Here is a 21,371-nt window from a genome sequence, read left to right on the forward strand (position 1 = left end):
CAGAATGAACATTAGCCTACAGCAGCCCCGAGAAGCTGTACAGTAAAGAAACCTGATTAACTTTACTTAGGCTAGGTTCTCCCTTCGGCCGGCCTATAAACCTTTCAGTAGGGACAGGAGAGGAGGTGGCAGCATGAAAGTCCCACTCGAAAATAAAAAACTGCTCCTCAGAAGAGTGGGGCATAATTGTCTCCAGGCTTCTTCAGATTCCTCATCCATACTGACGTCAGTGGTCTAAAATGCCACCTGAACTTGTCCTTTCCATTCTTAGCTATTTTCTGAGGAAACCAGCTCCACACACATGGATGGCTAAGACCCGCTCTCCTCCTCGCTGCCTCCTTTAGGGGCGCTTGCCACTGCCTGGTGACACTGCACTGATGCTCCAGAGCCTGTGCCTGTGGCTCTGTAACACACCCCTCGCACACTCACGGCTCTGGACATCCGCTGTCTTCTCTGCCTTGAGTGTCCTTGCCCTTCACCGGCTGACTCACCAGTTATTCACGAGTCCTTTAAGACTTAGCTTAGGGACTGCCTCTTTCGATGACTTTTCTTTGCCTCACAGCTCCCCCTCTTCTTCCACAAACACTGACGAAACGCCCTGAATATGCCCGTCACAGCATGTCACGTGCAGGATGAGACATCTGCTGTGCGTCTTCCCCTCTCACTCCACTGCTAAAGGGCCAACGCTACATCTTGCTCATTGTTTCACTCCTCTAACACTCAATCCATGACTAACGAACTAACTAGTACTCTAGCAGTCCTCTTAGTAACAATCAGGCAGGACCTTTTAGAAGAAATCTGACACTCTAGCTTTTCTCTGATCTCACCTTTCAGTCTGATTGAACTAAAGACTTATCTGTGCATGTTTTACCAGGGAGACATAATTTAATCCAGAGATGTGTCATCACATGCTCTTACATACTCTGCTGTTTAAAAATTCTGCTCAGATGGGGGAAGGAGACAGGTGTGCTTTCTGACAGCCCCACTGTTTTGTACTTCTACTGCTCACTGCTCACTGGCTTCTCTCCCGGTGCCTTCCTTAAACCCTTCTTCTCTTAACAAGGAAACATGATAACAAAGTAATTAAGAGCCTGGGTTCTGCCTATCCGTGAAACAGAAACATAACCAAGGACATAGAGAATAGACTGGTGGTTGCCAAGGGGGGAGGGCGTGGGAGAGGGTTGCATTGGGAGTTTAGGATTAGCAGATGCAAACTGGTGTATATACAGGATGGATAAACAAAAAGGTCCTACATGTGACTTCCGTGGTGGTGCAGTGGTTAAGAATATGCCGGCCAATACAGGGGACACGGGTTCGAGCCCTGGTCCGGGAAGATCCCACATGCCGCAGACCAACTAAGCCCATGCACCACAACTACTGAGCCTGTGCTCTAGAGCCTGTGAGTCACAATTACTGAAGCCCGTGTGCCACAACTACTGAAGTCCATGCACCTAGAGCCCGTGCTCCGCAACAAGAGAAGCCACCACAATGAGAGGCCCACGCACTGCAAAGAAGAGTAGCCCCCGCTCACGGCAACTAGAGAAAACCCGCGTGTAGCAACGAAGACCCAATGCAGCCAAAAATAAAAAATTAAATAAATACATTTATTTTTAAAAAGTGGATGTATTTAAAGAAAACCAAAAAGGTCCTACTGTATAGCACAGGGAACTATATTCAGTATCCTGTGATAAACCGTAATGGAAAAGAATATGAAAAAGAATGTATATAAATGTATAACTGAGTCACTTTCCTGTACAGCAGTAATTAACACAGCACTGTAATTCTACTATATGTTAATAAAAAATAAAATTTAAAAAAAGTGCCATAAAAATAATCACATAAGGGGGACTTCCCTGGTGGTCCAGCGGTTAAGACTTCGCCTTCCAATGGAGGGGGTGAGGGTTCGATCCCTGGTCGGGGAGCTAAGATCCCACATGCCTTGCGGCCAAAAAACCAAAACAAAAAACAGAAGCAATACTGTAACAAATTCAATAAAGACTTTAAAAATAGTCAACATCAAAAAAAATCTTTAAAAAAAAAAATCACATAAATCAGAAACAAATGAAACATAATAAAGTCCATACATTAGGGATTCCCTGGTGGCGCAGTTGTTGAGAATCTGCCTGCCAATGCAGGGGACACAGGTTCGATCCCTGGTCTGGGAAGATCCCACATGCCGCAGAGCAACTGGGCCCGTGAGCCACAATTACTGAGCCTGCGCGTCTGGAGCCTGTGCTCCGCAACAAGAGAGGCCGCGATAGTGAGAAGCCCGCGCACCGCAATGAAGAGTGGCCCCCGCTTGCCGCAACTAGAGAAAGCCCGTGCGCAGCAACGAAGACCCAACACAGCCATAAATAAATAAATAAAAAGTCCATACATTAAAAAAAAAGAGCATGGGTTCTGGTCACATCCCAGCTTACCACTTACTTATAGCTGTGTAATTCTGGGTAACTCACATAATGTCTCCTCAGACTCCTCATCTATAAAATGGGGATGGTAATAGTTCCCTACCTCATAGTGTTGCTGTAATCCATAAACACGGTTAAGTGCCTTGGTAAATGTTTGATGCTCTCTGGTTATTGTGAATTAAAATATGTCAATGGCTTCTGGCCATATGATTCATAATAGTTTGACATTTAACCAAATGGTAAAACTATTCCATTTATTATTCCCATCTCTTTTTACCCCTTACCCTGTTTTGTTGTTTATGTTTTCTCCCACCACAGAGTGTTAGGTCCAGGAGAGTAAAGGCTTTATTTTGTTCACTGTTGAAAGCAATAACACCCAGAAAAGTATGGTACATATGAAGCCCTCAGTAAACACTAGCTGAATGAATGGTGCAAAGTGTCACAAGGAAAAATACACCAAAACTTTCAATTTAATAAAAAGTATAGATAAATCTTTCTCTAATGGCTTCCAGTCAAGTATTTTAAAACACCATATGCTATAATAAAAACATGTCATTTATTAAAATTTGAAGGCAAAAACATAATTTTAAAAGATTTTAAAAGATTTAGACCTATGTTAGGTGTGATGGAGTATGGATGCTTTCTTGAAATTCACAATCAGATCCAAGAGTATCACTTTCAGAATGTTCTAGTAGATTGAGTTTACTTTTAGTTGTCTTTGATGAAACAGTCACTATTCTACTCTCTTTCTTAACAAAAATGTGTTTTTTTGAAGACTCACTTCTAATTGGTTCATTAAGCAAAGAATTATTTTGCCCAATTCCTTTGATTTTCTGCTTTACAGGTGAGTCAGAGCAGGAATGCAGGTCCTTCCCAGGTTGTTTCTTAGCAGAGTATTTTTTGGTATATTCACCTGCTTTGCTCATTTTCTCTGAAGAAGACCTGCTATTTCTAGATAATTCCTCTTCTTTTCTTTGACTTCCAGTTCCAGAAATGACATCTGCTGAAGGAGAACATGTTCTAGCAATGAAATCTTCAAAAGACTCCTGCCGCTGCTCTGTGACTGGGACCCCCAGGTTGTCTTTGGAAGTTTCTAAGGCCTCCTGAGTAGAGACTGGGACATGGAAGGAGTCGAGAGGCAAAGGAAGCCCAGCATCACCTGTAATTTTCTGAAACTGGAGGGAAAGACAAAAGACAAGACAAAAATTCAGTGATGAACAAAGCCAACCATTAGAGTTCAAAACTTCAATGTTATTCTGTGATCTTATTATTAACACAGTAATTGATTATTCAGAAGATTTCAGAGCCAGTTTTTTTCTAATTCTATCTTGCCAAGTGATTCTCAACTTAACCTAGCTATATATCCAAGGCTATGTCCGCTACATTTTCAGACTTTGGTGATTGGGGTAGTTATTACCCATTTCCTTTCCCTCACTAAAAATGAAACCCTACTCTGTAAGAAAATTAATTTCTTTTCTATCCTCCAGGCATATGTAAACAGTATATAGTTTGTGACCAGACTGTGTTCTCAAGCTGTCAGTTCCCAAGACCAGTCTGAGATTGGCTGAGGTGGGCGAAGGGTGCTCCAAGTAAGGCTAGAGGAAAAGCTGACATGTTTCCCCTCTCATTCCCATGACCAGGTGAGTCACTATAATATCTTACGCATTAGCTATGTCAAGATTACTTATTTTAAAAATTCTGTCAATACGTGTACCTTCATTAGTGTTCCTTCATTGTAAGCTGACTGCATACAAATAGAAACCTAGATAAAATATGAATAGAATAGACATTTATTCAATTTAAAATTTGGAATAGTTTCTGTAATGTTTTCTTTCTTCATTAAGGAGAGTTTGCTTTAACTCATAAATTTTCTAAAGAACTTCCAGTTTTCTTATGTACAACAATACAGTATCATGAAATGGGCCCACATTTACTAATCTCAGATTTGGAGAGGACTCCACAGTCTTCTAGCTCCCGAGCATGTGAACTATTAGAGACTGACCATTATTATTTTCTCTCTGTCTTGGTCATTTCCTTTTTGCTAATCACTCTTAGAATCATTAAGTGCTGTCCTGTCCACTTACTTGGAGATTTTGCGTTTGTACTGGGGCACTCTGCTTTGATTCTGATTTTTCTTCTTCAAGTGCCTTCTTTTCTTCTTTAGGTGGACTACTAACAGTAGAATTCATCTGGGGACGACCTAGTAAACGAAAATCTGACTGATCTATACCAGCCATTGTGGCCAGCTGCCCAAGCCTGGACCAGAGGAGGAAAGGAGAAAAGACAAAGGTTATTATAATCACATAAGAGCAGTTTAGATTTCCCCAGACCTACAATCATGAAATACTTCTAAAATCTTAAAAGCCAACATCCTACTCCGGACTACAAGCCTCTCTCTCCCCCAAATTCTCAGGCCTTTCCAGATTCATCCTCTAGGAGACATCCCACTGTCTCACTAGCAGCTTCAACAAGTACCACGCACCTCGTCCACTGCCTGTCACACCTCCATTCCCACACTTCTTTACCACCTTTCCTCCAGTTTCCAAGAATGTGTTTGTTCCTTCCTTCCCAACACCAATTCATTCACTGACAAAACACCACTCCATCAACTAGTAATCTCTACTTCCCTCTTTCAGCAAAATTGCTCCCGGTTGAGAACCACTGACCTATATCTTCCCTGAAGATTAATAATAATTTTTATGTCTAAGACAAAAATAACTTTAATTCAAACTTATCAAACAAGCAAAATAAATGAAAGATAGGAAAATTCTTATCCATTCCCGAATATTTTCAATGAAAACTGCCTTCAATTTAGTCTTTACAAAAAACTATACCTACTAATTACTCTGTCTACAGGTTACTCTTTTATAATGGGCTCCCCACTCTACCAAAGCAGGCTCCCCTATTTGCATTTCTTAAAAAATTTAATTCCTCATTTTAAAACGTCAACTATATTACCTATAATTCCCCTAAATTTGGCTAAATATGGCCACGTAAGTGATGAAAATTGCTCCAGTTCCTCAGCAAACTACCGTTATAGTCGCAAAGAGAAGAACGCCATGAAGAGAAATGAACTAACCCAGCATCTTTAAGGAGATCCAAGAAAGCATGGAACTTCTGAAAAGAATTCTCAGTGCTGCCCAAAACACCTTCATCATCCAGGATCATGCTTGTCAATGAGTGGGCATGAAGGCCTTCAGACAAAGAGAAATTTATATTTCTTAACTGGGCATTTTCATGTTCCAGCTATAAAAGAAGACTGAAAATGCCTGACATGATTTTTCTCATTGTCATCAAAAGTAGTTTTGTCTAGTTTCAAGGAACAAAACTAAAACACTCAACATGTAATTAATCTGTAATTAACCTAACTCTCCACCAGTAAAGACAGAGACCATATCACATAATAACCAAAACCCCCAGGCACCCAACAAAGTTTCCTATATAACACTTAGGTGGTATATAAATAAACCAAAGTTACCGTTTTATTAATGATCTTTCACAAAAGATCCCATTTCTAACTGGTTAAATTCATAATGGAGCCTCATTCCACATTAGAAAATTACCTGCTTTAAGTTTCCCTTAAATTAGAAAGTGAATTATAGAATCTGATTTGAACAAAACATATTACAACTCTGATGAATGTTAAGAATTAACTTTAGTGAGCAAAATACCTAATGCTTACGTTTAAAAGTCCTAAATCATACCCAACCCAATTTATTAAATGTACGATCACCAATATTTTCTTTGGCTTCTTGAAAATATTCACTCCCGTGCACTCTTCCCCTTCCGCTCACCACCTATGCACTTAAAACCCCCTATAAGCTCAACTCTAGTATTTCTCAGAAAGGCTGTTATGTTCATGATGCCCCTTTTGCCTTAGATAAGCAGGTGCTCAACATTTATTGAATGAGTGTCCGCCAATCCAGTGGATGCACTTTGAAAAATTTCTCCCTACGCTCAACCTATGATAAAGTATATTTATATAGAACTTTCTAGATTATGCCCTGCTTTCATGCACATTACCTAATGAAATTCTTATAGTATATATTTTTATCTTTCATTGCATTCTTAGAAGTTTTCCAATATCTTAAATTTATTTAAATGATTCACTTTCCTAATTCATTGCCAGGAGAGTCTCATCATGTCTTTTATGCTACTGTATATACAGTATATGCACAAAAAGTGCTTTCTTGAATCAAAGAATCATGAACAGAAAATAAGCTAATGTAATAAGAAAGCACGCACACACACACACACACACACACACACACACACACACTCACACAAAATGAGATTTTCACATTTTTAAAAACATGCTTTCTGGAATATAGATCATATGATCACTAAATACCGGTAAATGCAAAAGTCCATATGATACAACCAATTTGCAACATATTACAGTTTTAAAGTTTACAAACTATGTGTGTATGGCTTAAAATCAAATCAAAATAAAACGAAAACACTCTCAAAAGTATAAGAAATTGTTTGCCTCATTGACTCATTTATCAGCCTTAAGTCTTATTACTCTTTCCTCCTTTAACTGCTTTAGGCACTCCTCCAGTTTTTCCTAAACAAACAGAGTAAATATTATAACTAATTCGTAGTATAATATCCAAAAGCCTTTCCAGCTATAGGACTCATCAAGATTTAGGGGGCAGAGCCAGAAGTGAACTCAGGTTTTAGTCTGCTACTGGTAATATCATACCATGCTAGTGAAATGAATTATCAAAATCTATCAAATTAGCATAATAAAGATTTATTTAAATTCCACTTTTTCCAACATAAATTTGTGGCAGCACACCATAAAAGGCATATGCATATAACATAGCAAGTCAGAAATAAATAGTTAAGACCAAGAAAGAAAACTTCTATTTGTATTTGTGAGTCTCTTTATAGTAGGAAGTCCTATTAATGAACATGCTTAATATACCTGAATTGCATAATTGCAGATTCAAAAGCATTTTTTTAAAAAGTAATCACTTCTAAAGCAATTTACAGTCAAGCACTGTTCCTGGAGTTCCCTGGGCATTAAATAATCCAATCATCAAAACCCTAAGAGGGGGGCTGCTTCCCTGGTGGCGCAGTGGTTGAGAATCCGTCTGCCAGTGCAGGGAACACGGGTTCGAGCCCTGGTCCGGGAAGATCCCACGTGCCGCAGAGCAACCAAGCCCATGCGCCACGACCACTGAGCCTACACTCTAGAGCCCCCGTGTCACAACTACTGAAGCCTGCGTGCCTAGAGCCCGTGCTCCGCAACAAGAGAAACCACCGCAATGAGAAACCCGCACGCCACCACGAAGAGTAGCCCCTGCTCGATGCAACTAGAGAAAGCCCGTGAGCAGTATCAAACACCCAGCGCAGCCAAAAATAAATAAATAAAATAATTTATTAAAAAAAAAAAACCTACGAGGAAAGAACAATCACTAACTCCATGTTATTTTACAGATGAGGGAAACGGAGGCAGAGAAGTAGAGTAAGTAGAGCAGCACAGCCAAGGTGACACCACTAAGTAGCAGAGCCACACTGTGGACTCAGGAAGCTAGGTGCCATTCCTGTTCACGGAGGTGGTAGTCTTCCCACTCACCAAGGTCAATCAAATAAAATGAACACTGATAAACTCTCTTAGGAGTTTTAGGAACTAAGACACTTCGGTCCTTGAAGTGGGGACACTGCTTGCAATAGGCTGAATTCTAACAGAGCCCCTAAGACTCCTACTTACTGAAGTACACAAACCTTCCACTTAAACAATCAAACCCTAAATCTGGGTGCTGTAGTGAAGGGATTTTGCAGACGGAATTAAGATTCAAAATCAGTTGATTTTTTAAGATAGGGAGATTATTCTAGGTGGATGTGACCTACTCGGGCACCCCATGAAAAGGACTTGAACTCTTCCTGAATTGAAGTACAAAAGGGACAAGAGGGAGACTCTCCATTGCTGGCTCTGAAGAAGTCCAATGTTGCGGCAGGGAAGGCAAGCGAGAGGCCTCTAGGAGCTGAGACCGTCCCCCGACTGACAGCCAGCAAGGAATTGGGGACCTCTGTCCTGCAACTGCAGAATCTGAATTATGCCAACAAGCCAAAGAAGCTTGGAGGCATTCTTTCCCAGAGCCTCTGGATGCTAACACAGCCAGACTGACATCTTGATTTCAGCTCTGTGACCCACACAAACTATGGTGAACATCCAACGTTTGGGGCTCAATGTTTACACTTAAATTTCACGTGCTTTAACACTCTCAGGAGGGAACCCACATGTTCCCATGTGTATCTGAGCAGGAAACCCAGTCACGCTGTGCCTGGACTTCTGACCTGCAGAACTGTGAGCTAGTCAAATAGGTATTGTTTTCAGTCAGTGAGAGTGTAGTAAAAGAATTAATATTCTACTCAACCTCCAGGTTCATGGACAAAATAAATGATTGTCATTGTTTTGGGCCACTGTTTCGGGGTGGTTTCTTATGCAGCGATAAACAATCAGAATATCTATACTTATGAAAACAGTAAGGTATATTTATACATTTTAACTGCTTTGAACAATCACTTAAAGAATGAGGAACTCTATTATATGCCATCATTGGGAGAGGAACTGGTATCACTTTCTGGAGAGTAGCTTTTGGTACCTAACAACAATCCTACATCAGGAGTTTACCCTAAGAAAATTAAAGATGTGGGCAAAGATTTATCTACCAACATGATGTCATAAGATTGTTTATAACCAAACCCTAGAAGAAAGCTAAGAGCCTCCAAATTGGGATTGGTTTCAATAAAAATAGCTCACCGTATGAAGGAATGCGCTGTGAAGCCACTAAGAAAAGAATGACAAGAGGTCTCAACCAGAGTTAATGAACGGGCTTCAGGAGTTCTACATTCAAAATATATCTGTGCGTTTCTCCTGGGAGATGATGCATAAGCTTAATCAAATTCTCTGATGTAGAAGAGTATTTAGTGACATGGCAAAATATTTTTGATACTTTTTTAAGACAAAAGAGCAGATTAGGTGTGTGTACATGCAGAGGTGGCTTTTATTTCCTTCAATAAGTTGTTCACTGTTTTCAAAGATTTGCTCAATGAACATATATTTTTATATTCAGAACATGTTTAAAAAATTGAGAGTCTAAGAACTTCAAATTCTTTAATGTTTCACTACTAAAGCCAGTCAAGTTTTCAATGGGGAAAAAGGGAAAAAAATTGCAAAATTCCTCTACTTTTAATATAATGGTTTAATCAATCTTCTAAAACTGATTTCAAAGAAATTCTAAACAAATAAGCAAACAAACAAAAAACCCTCACCACAGTCAGAGGAAAGTAGACTAAAATTCCTGACTGGTTCTAAATAGCACATCAAAGTGCAATTACATGAAATAGTTTCTCCCTCTAATGGAGGGAATTAGAACACATTGTGAAATTTTTGTGAAAAAGTGTACCCCTCTCCTACAAAGTATTAATAATTCATGTCCCTTACATGGAAATATGGAACCAAAAAAGTTAGAAAGTAAAATTGCTTGATATTCTATTACTTAAGTAAGACTAATGATAAGGCTTTGGAATAATTTTCCTTCCTGTCATCTGCTCTCCTTCCTCCCTTCTGTACACTGGCTAGGGTGATTTTTCTGGGACAAAGCTCCCATCATATTGGATATCAAATTTTATGTTCAACTTTTCTCCATTTAACATTGAAATCAATCATTTCTCATATAATCAGGGAATTCATAACCTTGATTTTTTTTTTTGTGGGCTACAAAATATTGCACTGAGTGGGTTTACTGGTTAACCATTTTACACATTTAAATTCTTGCCAACTTTTCAATATTATAAGACAAAATAACTTTTTATGCATGAAGGCTTTTTTCCATATTGAGACTAACATTCTTACAATAAATGCATAAAAATGAGTTTGAGATCAAAGCAAATGAATAATTTTAAGGCTCTGAGGTACCTATCTCCAAACCGCTTTCCAAAAGATTTCTGAGATTTTATACTGCCATCAGCGATGTATCACTTGGTATATAACCTCTACTATAACTGTTGGCTTACTTCCTCACCTAGAGTGCAAGTTATTTGAAGATAGGGGGTGTATTTTATTAAGTGTTTATCCCCAGCACCTGTGCCTAGCACAACGTAGACGGTCAATAAATAATTGCTTAATAAGGAAAATCCCTGCCAATACAAGATATACATGTGTGAAAGACAGACTGTGTGTTTTTCTCTAACTGGATAGATGAAAACTTGTCATCTTCTTTAATGTGCAACTTTTTTGCTTATAATTAGTAATTAAATTTCTCTTTTAGATTATATTGTAAAAGTTCAGATTCTCTGAGGCAAATGGGTCTGGCACTACCCATTAGCTATATAACCTTGGACAAGTTCTATAACTCTAGGCCTCAACTTCCTCATCTATAAAATGGAGATAAGCTCCCATATCACAGAGCTCTTGTGAGGATTACATGAGTTAAATCACATATAAAATTAGAAGAGTGCTTGGTACACAGCATATGTTCAATTAATGCTGAATGAATGAACATGTGAACGCAAGCAGTAGTGAAGGGCTTAAAATAAAATAGTCTCATCCCACTCCCACATCCAGCACTCAAGAAGCAACCGATTCTGTATGCAGGTTTTTAATTGTAAAATACGATATGTGTACTGAGAAGTGCACAGGACAAAACTGTCAATGTGACAAATCAAAAGAGAATACTTACATAACCACTACTCGAATCTGAAAGTACTGATACTTGTCAGCATCTCAAAAACCCCCCATATCGTTTTCTCATCACAAGCTCCTTCCCTCTTCCCGGTTAAACACCATCCTCATTTCTCGACAATCATTTCCTTTAACCTGCATGCATCCCTAACAAAAGAGTTTAGTTTTGTCAACATCTAACTTTATGTAGAGGATCATAGTATATGAAGTCTTTTCTATCTTATTTCTTTCACTCAACATTGGTTTAAAAAATTCATCCACATTGCAGCCTGTAGCTCTAGTTCATTCAATTTTATTGCTTGATAGTGTTCCCACTGTACGAATACACATAATTTATTTAATTTTTGACTCTTAATGGACATTTGGGTTGTTTTCAGTTTGTGCTAATGCAAATCATGGACAGGAATCCTGCTGTACCGGTTATTATGGTGCATTTACACAGGGCAGCAGTGAGGGCTGCTGGGTCACAGGCTATTTATATACCTTCAGTTGATGGAGAGTGCTAAATGCTTTCCAAAGTAGTTGTGTTGATTTATACTCCAGTATAAGCAGGGTAGAAGATTCCCATAGTACTCCAGGTCTACAATACCTGATACTACCAGACTTTATTTATGTATTTGTCAGTCTGATTGGCATGTAGTTTCATTGGTTTTGGCTCACTTTTCTCTTATTACTTAATGAAGTTGTACACTTTTCTGTGTTTACTGGCTGTTTGGATTTCCTTTTTTATGAGGTTTACGTCAACTATTGTTATTTTTTATTCTTATTTTTTTAATTATTATTTATTTATTTTTGGCTGTGTTGGGTCTTCGTTGCTGTGTGCAGGCTTTCTCTAGTTGCAGCGAGCGGGGGCTACTCTTCATTGCAGTGGCTTCTCTTGTCGTGGAGCACAGGATCTAGGCACGTGGGTTTCAGTAGCTGTGGCACGTGGGCTCAGTAGTTGTGGCTCGCAGGCTCTAGAGCGCAGGTTCCGTACTTGTGGCGCATGGGCTTTGTTGCTCCGCGGCATGTGGGATCTTCCTGGACCAGGGCTCGAACCCATGTCCCCTGCCTTGGCAGGCAGATTCTTAACACTGCGCCACCAGGGAGGTCCAACTATTGTTATTTTGAATTCTTCTCCATTTCCAAGTAATATTCTTACATGACTATTTTCTGACTAAATTTGAGGCATTATCTGTTCACTTTCTAATTTACTAAGTAAGGGTTTAGTTCCTTTACACTCTTTCCTATGTCCACACTGCTCAGTAAAGTTATGTCATCATTAGTTATTCCACTGCTCATGATCTCTTTGACTTGTAGTGATATACTTAAAAACCTACACTGTTGATCCAGTATAAACTCTCTCAACATCACGCTTTGTAAAATGAGGACATTCATACCATCTTCCCTTTTTTCTACCTCCTGTCTACCTTCCAAACCTAGCTTTTATGTTGTCAAAGTTGAAATTTATATTCTGTTCTATGTGCAGTTAAGTCTTCTGTTATTTGAGAGTCAGTACGGAGTAAGGTTTAAGAGAACAGGCAGAGAGCCTAAACTCAAAGCCTCGATCCAACCCTAAATTCGGTACAGCCTGGGCAAGTTCCTTCCCTGTCTTAGCATCCTTTTCTCAAAAGTGGGAATGATATTAGCACCAACCTCATAAGGCTATTCAGAGGATTAAATGAGTTAATATATGCAAAAACACTTAGAGCCTAACATATACTAAGTACATACTAGTACACAATACATTTCAGTACATACCAAGTTAATACTAATACATACTAAGTATAGTTTAGGTTAGTTATTTGTTATTACAGGCAAGTTGACAATAAAAGCTGCAAACCAAGACAGTATTGCCATTTTTACAATTAAATTAATATTGCCCACTGCAGATGTACTGTGACTCTGTGTACAGACTACACCTCATTCCATACTGTGTCAGTGTCACTGCCCTTGTGCGGGTGACCACATACCCCAAGCCACCGTGGGCTGTTCCAGTTTATACCTGTTGTCCTGATGTTACAGCATTAGAGCGCCTCCTTACACTATTGAAGTGTAAGGAGTTTGGACAAGTTCTGGTTTGGACAACAAATTAGATAGGTGGTCATTACCCCTGTGTGTCACTGAAAACGGGGGCATCTATAGTGTCAAGTTTAAGTGGATTCTTCTCTTCCTCACCAATAGTAGGTGAAAAATCAGCCATAGTTTAGTTTGCTTCATGTTTATGTCAGTATAGCTTTTCTCCTCTGGAGTTCAAGTTCCTTCTCCTCTTCCTCTCCCTCCTCCCTTCCAACAGTGCCTAATACCTAGTAAGTACAATATGCCTCAAGGTGTTTCTAAGCTCTCAATCACACAATCAATAGAAGCCTCTCCAATCTAGACTAGCTGCTCTCTGCACTGAATCCCCTATTACCTTCCTTCTTGGTTTATTGCCTTATTTTGCTGGATTATTTCTATAAATAGCTTAAGGTGTAGCACAGGAGGTAAATTTTTCAAATTTCTTTGTGTACAAAATATCTCATTCAGCCTCCACTTATGACTGATAGTTTGGCTGGATACAAAACCCTAGGGTGAAAATTATGTGCTGGAAAAGTTTGGAGGTATCTTTCTAATGCCTTCCAGCATCCATGGTGCTGATGACAACTATGATAAAGTCAGATTTTAACTTTTTTTTTTAGGTGACCAGTATTTTTCTCTCTGGAATGGATGTATCCTCTCAGTATTTTATTCTATTTTAATTTATTTTTTCAGTATTTTAAAGTTTCACAATGAAGGGTGCCTAGGTATGAGTCTATTCTTGTTCATCTTGCTCAAAACTTGAGTAACTATTTTCAATCTGAGGCCTGATGTCTACTTTCAGCTGTGGGGAATTTTGTTGCCCTTTGACAGCTTCCCTCCATTTTTTGTCTGGGTCTGGAGTTTCTAATAGTAACATGTTGGATCTCCCAGATGCAGCCTCTCTAACATATTGCTATCACATTTTCCATGTGTTGTTCTTTTTTATATACTGAGAAATTTTTAAAATTCCTACTGAATTTGTTTCTGCAACCATATTTTCATTTCCAAGACACCTCTCTTGCTTTCTGACCATTCTCTTTTTAATTAACACCCTAGTCTTATTTTATAGTTGCTAGCTCTTTTTAAACCTCTCTCAGGATACTAATTAGGGTTTTTTCTTAAATTATTTTGTTCCCTAAATTGTCCCCGGTCCTACCAGGATATGTTTTCACTCTTTTTCCCCCTCTCTCATGTTGTAAGCTTTACTCAACTATCAGGCAAATGACAGTTATTTTCTATTTAAGAATGAGTGCAGAAAGCTCCCTGAAGTCAACGATTGATTGGCTTCTTATGCAGGAAGAAGTGGGGAGTGACTGTAATAGGATCCCCCCCAAACACTCTTTTCTAGGGTGTAAAAACTCACACTAGCTGCCCTAGTTCTCCCCAGTTTCACTGTTTTCAAAATGAAATCATCTCATTTCAGGAGCGTGAGGGCGGGGCTGGGAGTCCACTCCTCCAAACACAACCCTTCAATGAGCTCCCCTATTTCAGTCACACGTTTAACTAACTCCACCCTCTCTCCTACATGCGCACCTGAGCATGGGGCTACTTCTGCAGGTGGGGTCAGAATCCTCCTCAGTTGCAGGTGGTCCCTGTGCATATTCTAGGTGATGCTTTTCCTCTGTTCTACTGCTTCAGTTTCACACTCTTCCACTTGTCTTCTGTCTTTCAAAACTATGTTGAAATCTCTTGACTGTTGTTGGCTTATGTACTTAAACACTTTGATACCATCCTTGTAGTGTCTTGTCAAAAGGGAGAAGAGCTGCAAGGGTTCTCAGTGCATTCTGAATCTGCTATTCTGTGGTCCCAGTGTTTAAAGTTCTTGGTCTTCCCCAGTCTATCACTGCTTTTAGAAATACAATCTCCTGTTCTACTCATGAAGGAAATGAATACAACACATCTAAAATAACAAGGAATGCGGCTTAGATGCTCTAGGGTCTTGTTGTACTCTGCAATTTACTAAGAAACCACTTATGTGCTACAAATTGTAGGTGCTCATTTATAAAACGAAAGGGGGTAACTCTACATGAACTATAGATTTCTCCTACTGTAACATTTCATAATTTTCTAAGTTTTCTTAAAATTTCTCTATATTATCATTAATTTTAATTAAAAACATAAAAATCTAACTTTCTCTTTTGAAAATCAAAGAGTAATTACCATAGTCCTACAGTAATGGGATAATTAGTTCTGAAAACTGTCAAGTTTCATGTTTCATATGAAAAGAGAATCATATTAAATAATTTTTAAAAATTAAACATGGACTTTGTAGCACAAAGACAAGGTCCCCCCAAATGGTATTCCCTTATTTACTAGAAATGTTCAGCTCTGCATTAAAGTTGAAATAAAACAAATATATTATTTTTGAGGTGCAAAAGTTTCTTATGAAAATCAATTTTTCTTTTCTGTCCATACAAACAAAAGTATGGAATCACATTAGATGTCAGGTTTATTAGGGAATATAATGTAGCTTCTTGATGTTTTTTATTTTAGGAAAGGAGAATATTAACATCAAAACTTTTTTCAACCTTACTTTTATTTAAAATGAGGCCATATTTTCCTCTTATAAAAAGAGAGTTCAACTAGAACTGTCAATTTTCTCATTTGTAAAACAAGAGCACTGAATCAGCTGACTATATTCATTCAGAACTCAATTTCTTTATCTTATGATCACTAAGGTTCTCCCTAAATTGAATATCCTAAGGTTCTAAGGAAAGGAAACTATATTACTAACGACATGTTTTGATTTTTATTCCTTAGAGTTCAAATGTCCACCATTCACCTTGGTCTAAGCTTAAGGAACCATTCAAGGGGATACAACGCAGATGGGAGGAGAAAACAGAACCCTCACTCAAGCTGTGCAGTGTTGCAACCAGGCTTCCATTTGAAAAATAATCTTCTCTATAGCTTTAAACTGATAACTTCGTATCTGCAATGCTTCTTGTTTCAAACTGATTTTCTCTGGCTCTTCCTGAACACTTTCTGAGGAATCTTCGACCTCTTTGATTTCTGAGGAGGAAGGACTCTCTACTGTCACAGTCACAGGAAATTCTGATGGACCTGAGTGTCACAAGAAGAAGATAGGAAACCACAAGTTGTTAAACTGAAGTGCAAAGAAAGAAGACAAGATTGTATAAAAGATAACACAAGCCAGATATCAAATATCCACATATTAGAGGATATTTAACAAAAGTGATCTGAGGTATCATTATTTATAAATGTCTCTCACTGCTCCTTAGTCTAAAACAGGCAATGACTAAGTAAAAGTACAGTAACTTATTTTTGCTATGTTACTGTACAGACCTCTGTTGTACATGGTTAGGATTAGTAATGGGAACTGCCCATGTTATTAAGTTTCTTTCACAGAAGCCAAGTGAAGAGCCAAGGTAAACATTTTTTCTCAGATCAACTTTATACTGCAAATGAAAAATGTATTCTTTACCATCAGACGAAAACAGTCTGGAAGAAAATGTAGTTTTTCGGGGGAAAATACATCAGTAAAGGGACTGATGAATAATCAGAAAGTCAACATATCTAAGCTGTGAATAACAGACGTTTGAATTTTAAAAAATAAATCACATACACATACACAACTAAAACTGACCCATCAAAAATTTCATCTTCTCATCACCCTTAAGCCAAAACTAGGGTAACAGTAATACAATTCTCCTATCAAGCGTCACTGCCACTGCAATGTTGTTCCATAGGACATTTCCAAACATTTAAAAACTGACCTGGCCACAACCCCGTAAAAGTCTACAGATCATACAGAAGTGTGCTGGGATTATATAACTACGCAGAAGACAAGTCACTAGGACATCATTTTCACAACAAGCAGCAAAACTGCAGCATGGGAAATTCCCAACAGGAGAACGAGGCGCACACCCCTCCCTCTGGGCATGCAAGGGCAGGACTGACACCCAAGGTGCTCTTCTCTCGATCTCAGCAGTGGTGCCTTTCACAGAGCAACTATGCAGTCTCCCAAGACCACTGGGAAGGAGAATCTGATACTGACAGTATTAGCTTGCCATGAGGCCATAAGCGAGGGAATGTGTGTGGCCTTGGTGAGAGAGCAGAGGTTTGGGAGATGTTGCTTTATATTGGCTTTCAGATCAGGAAGTTGTACATATAGCCTGCAAACAACATTTCTTGAAAACATATGAACATTCTTGAGTATGACAGCTCCATGTGAGGGGTCAGCAATGGCAGTCAGGTTTGTGTCACTGGGTAACAGCTGATTTGTGGACTGAAGAACACGCTTCCTTGTTTACAGACATAACCACAAGGCTGCCAGTTGTGTGCGAAATCCACACAACTACACAGTTGCATTGGGAGAGCAACCAGACAAGTTTTACATGGATTTACTTCAGAGAGGGAAATGCTTCTTGTAAGGCTCTGTCAGTTTAAAAAGCAAAAAGAATGACCACCCACCTTTCCCAATTCGACCCCTACATGTCATAAATATGATAGCTACATACCTGCACCTGATTACATACATCACGAGTTTGATGAATGGAAAGCCCCTAAAAGGATATCAACAAAACCAAGTTAGATCTTGATGTAAATACATCACCAGTTAAATCCAGTTAATACAACTATTTAGTATTATGTACAGTATCCATACAGAATTGTGTATAAAAATAAATAAGCTCAAAAGAAGGACCTGGAGGGCTCTGCTACAGAGAAAACTGAACAGAATTCAGCCGACTGGCTTGGTGATAACTCTCTGAACTGCTGAGAGGCCCCTTCAGTTCCTATGTTCAGGATGGTTGAGATTTCAGTCTCACTTCTTTAAATGGTGATATTAATCGTTCTCTAATTTACCACTCTGTGTGACGAGGATGGACCTGAGATTAAGTGTCTCACCAAGAAGATAGGAAACCACAGAGTTGTTAAACTCAAGTGCAAAGACTGGGGATTCAACACTATAGTTTATGCAACAGCAATTCACATTACCATTTGCAAAAAATTAGTTGGTTGTCCAACAGGGATTATAAACATCCATTTAACATGAGCTACTGAACAGATACTTTACACAGTAACTCCTTCAAGTACTATTTAAAATCAATTCTCTTTGTTTTCTTAAGCAATTGTTAACCTCCAATTTCATGAATACTACCAAGTAAGTCACTTGAAAATCATCCAGAGCAATCTATTTCACTTAGCAAGCCTAAAGCTATAATTCAACAATTTTATTGACTGTTCTATGACAAAAATTACTATGAACAGCTATCCCTTGGATAAGCAATCAGCTAAAGCTAGCTTGACTCACTAAATCTGATTTACTGAGTTAATAAGCCAGTTGATTTAGAATAGGTCTAATGCAGATTTCTCATCCATTCTGCATTAAACTACTTCCCATGTCTAAAATATCTTTTTCCCATTCGTACATATCCAAATTCCTACTTCTGTGCTGTAGGGCTTGGCTCAACTACACCTGCCTTTAGTGAAACTTTTCTCACCTGCACAATTGGAGATAATTTTAGTCTCCTCATGACTCCCACGGGGTTACCTCTGTTGTGACACTTGAGAAACAACTTGAAACTCCCAATTACTTTTTGTTTTTCTTCCTTAGAGGGCTCATTAGGCAGAAGCCATGTGTGAGTTATCTTTTTACCTCTGTAGAAAGCACCAGAGACCGCCCACGTAATAGAAGTTCCAAAATAAAGAAATCTGAACGACTGAAAAAGACAGGGAATGCAAACATATTACCTGTTGCTTTTTGCACGTTCTGCAGTACGCCACGGCAGGAAACCAGACACACCAGGTGGTAGAGGTTCAGGACCATAACATTCTTTACCAGCAGAGTGTTTCCTTCCATTACTTACAGGTTTCTTTGTGGCCAATCCTATGTTTGACAAAGCACGAAAGAAGGAATCAAGATGCACCAAAGGTCTACAGAGCAACTCTCAAACGTGTACAGTTTGAAAGGAATCAAACAGGCACTGTACAATGATGCCAAGGCCATTAAAAAAAGGATCGTTTTGTAAAAAGGTTTTACATAAGCCAGCATTTTTTAAAAATATAAGTTCTCTACAGTAACAAGTTATTTTAACTAAAAGTATTGAGATGTGCAGAAATGGAAAAATAAATTTTTTAAATATCCCAAAGTATGATACATTTTATGTATCATACAGAAACACTCAAGTTTATTGAATCTTAGAACACCTTTGGCATTTCTGAATCTCAAGGATAGCGAAACACAGGTATACCCATGACTTCTGCCAAACAGAATCTTCAGAATTAGACCAAAATTTCAATTTAAGATGAATTTTTCTATGTAAAAACAATAAAAGTTATAAGACTGCAAGTTGCTGGGTGGTAGGTGAGTCAATGTTACTCTCCTATAAGCCTGTCAACCTTCACTGCTCCTTTGATTTCATATAGAAAACACACAAAAAAACAAATGAAACCCACTGGATAAAAGAGTGAAATGTGGAGACTTATCCTATATTTCAGTAGTAAAGAGGTAAGTATCTTTATATGAAATATTTGGTTGCAAAAACTAGACCTATGTGTTAATATTTTATTTAGAACAAGCCATATATTAAAATTCACATTTAAATATTTAATTTGAATTTACTGAAAACAAACATCATAGGTTAAAATGGTTATATTTATCCTTCAAATCTACTATATTTCATGTTATTTAATTTATTTATTTTAATAGATCTTTATTGGAGTATAATTGCTTCACAATTCTGCGTTAGTTCTGTTGCACAACAAAGCGAATCAGCCATATGCATACACATGTCCCCATATCCCCTCCCTCTTGAACCTCCCTCCCACCCTCCCTATCCCACACCTCTATGTCATCGCAAAGCACCGAGCTGATCTCCCTGTGCTATGCTGCTGCTTTCTACTACATTTTAGCAGCATTAGGATGGAGTGTAAAATGGAGTGTATGTGGTAATATAGGATAACTATTTCATAGAGTGTAGCTTGTTGATAATCACCACATGATCCTGTGTGATTTAACATGCCTCTTAAAAAATATATAGGAGCTCAGTTCATTTTGTGCTATTTTATTTTGTTTTTTAACTTAATTACCCTCCCAAAAAAATGTCTGTATGCATGTGGTTTGTATGTGTATACCCTTCCTTTACTTTCAGAAACTAATGCAAATACATTTGTATTAAAAATTTTTTTAATTACACTTTTCGTGTTAGGAGATAAAAAAAATTTCTAATAAAAGTTCCCATCTTTTTTAGGCATACATAATTACAATATAAATGTGACACAATTCACACCATTATGTTACCCCTATACTCACCTGGATCTAAGTATATACCCAGCTATTGATTTGGCTTACCTCTATGTCTCCAAATAACTGAGGCAAATACAAAAAATAGCCCAAGAAATAAAATTACTCTTAAAATAGCTCAATCAGCTTGTATACTTCACTTACATTTCCACTTTGTTTAATCACACTAAATAAAAAAAAAATTTTAATTGTTTTATTCTCATTCCATGATGCCGTATTATATACCACCAGGTACTAATATTACAGAATTCCTAATATGTTTTACATATACATGTTTTATTTATACATATTTCCATTTCTAATATTATAGCAAAAGGCAACTTAGCTATTGTAAGAATGCTTTACATATCATATAAATTTTTAATGATAATATGTAATTAGTGTAATACCACAAATCTTAACTTCTTTGTATGTACTATTTGATTATTAAAATATCACTGTCTTGAAATAACAATTGGCAGACAAATCATAAGCTTTTTTTTGACTTCATAAACACTCTTAACAACTTCTATTTAATACACTATTGTCCAAGCAAGTTGATTAATGGAGAATCAAAAACATACATCTTTAAGAAGAAAAAGAAAAGTTGTATTTATGAAGATGTTTACAATAGTTTATTTTAGGTTATTTCCAATGTTTCACCAATTTAAAAACTGGACCAACTCAATGAAACCTTCTGAATCCAATGTTAAAAAGTATAACAATGAATCATAAAATTTAAATTTAGTATGAAAAGATAAGAATGGCAAATTATATTGAAGCTATATGGAATTATGTTTATAGACAACAGGAAGAGAAAATAAAAATGTAAACAATGCTTGATAGGATAATGAGATTAGAGATGGTCTTTTAAATTTTTCATTGTTATGCTAATACAATACCTTTATAAAACCTAAAAATCTTGAAACAACACATTTTTAAAAAATTGTGGTAAAATACACAAAACAGAAAATTTATCATTTCAAAC

At 37.8% G+C, this 21,371-nt stretch overlaps 1 pseudogene; it reads right to left on the reverse strand.

The window, feature by feature from the left end:
- Positions 1 to 2,940: 2,940 nt before the first annotated feature.
- Positions 2,941 to 21,371, reverse strand: part of LOC132374864 (centrosomal protein of 78 kDa-like) — a 58,843-nt pseudogene continuing 40,412 nt past the window's right edge.

This window comes from Balaenoptera ricei, chromosome 1 (assembly GCF_028023285.1).
Source record: "Balaenoptera ricei isolate mBalRic1 chromosome 1, mBalRic1.hap2, whole genome shotgun sequence".
Classification (NCBI taxonomy): Eukaryota; Metazoa; Chordata; class Mammalia; order Artiodactyla; family Balaenopteridae; genus Balaenoptera; species Balaenoptera ricei.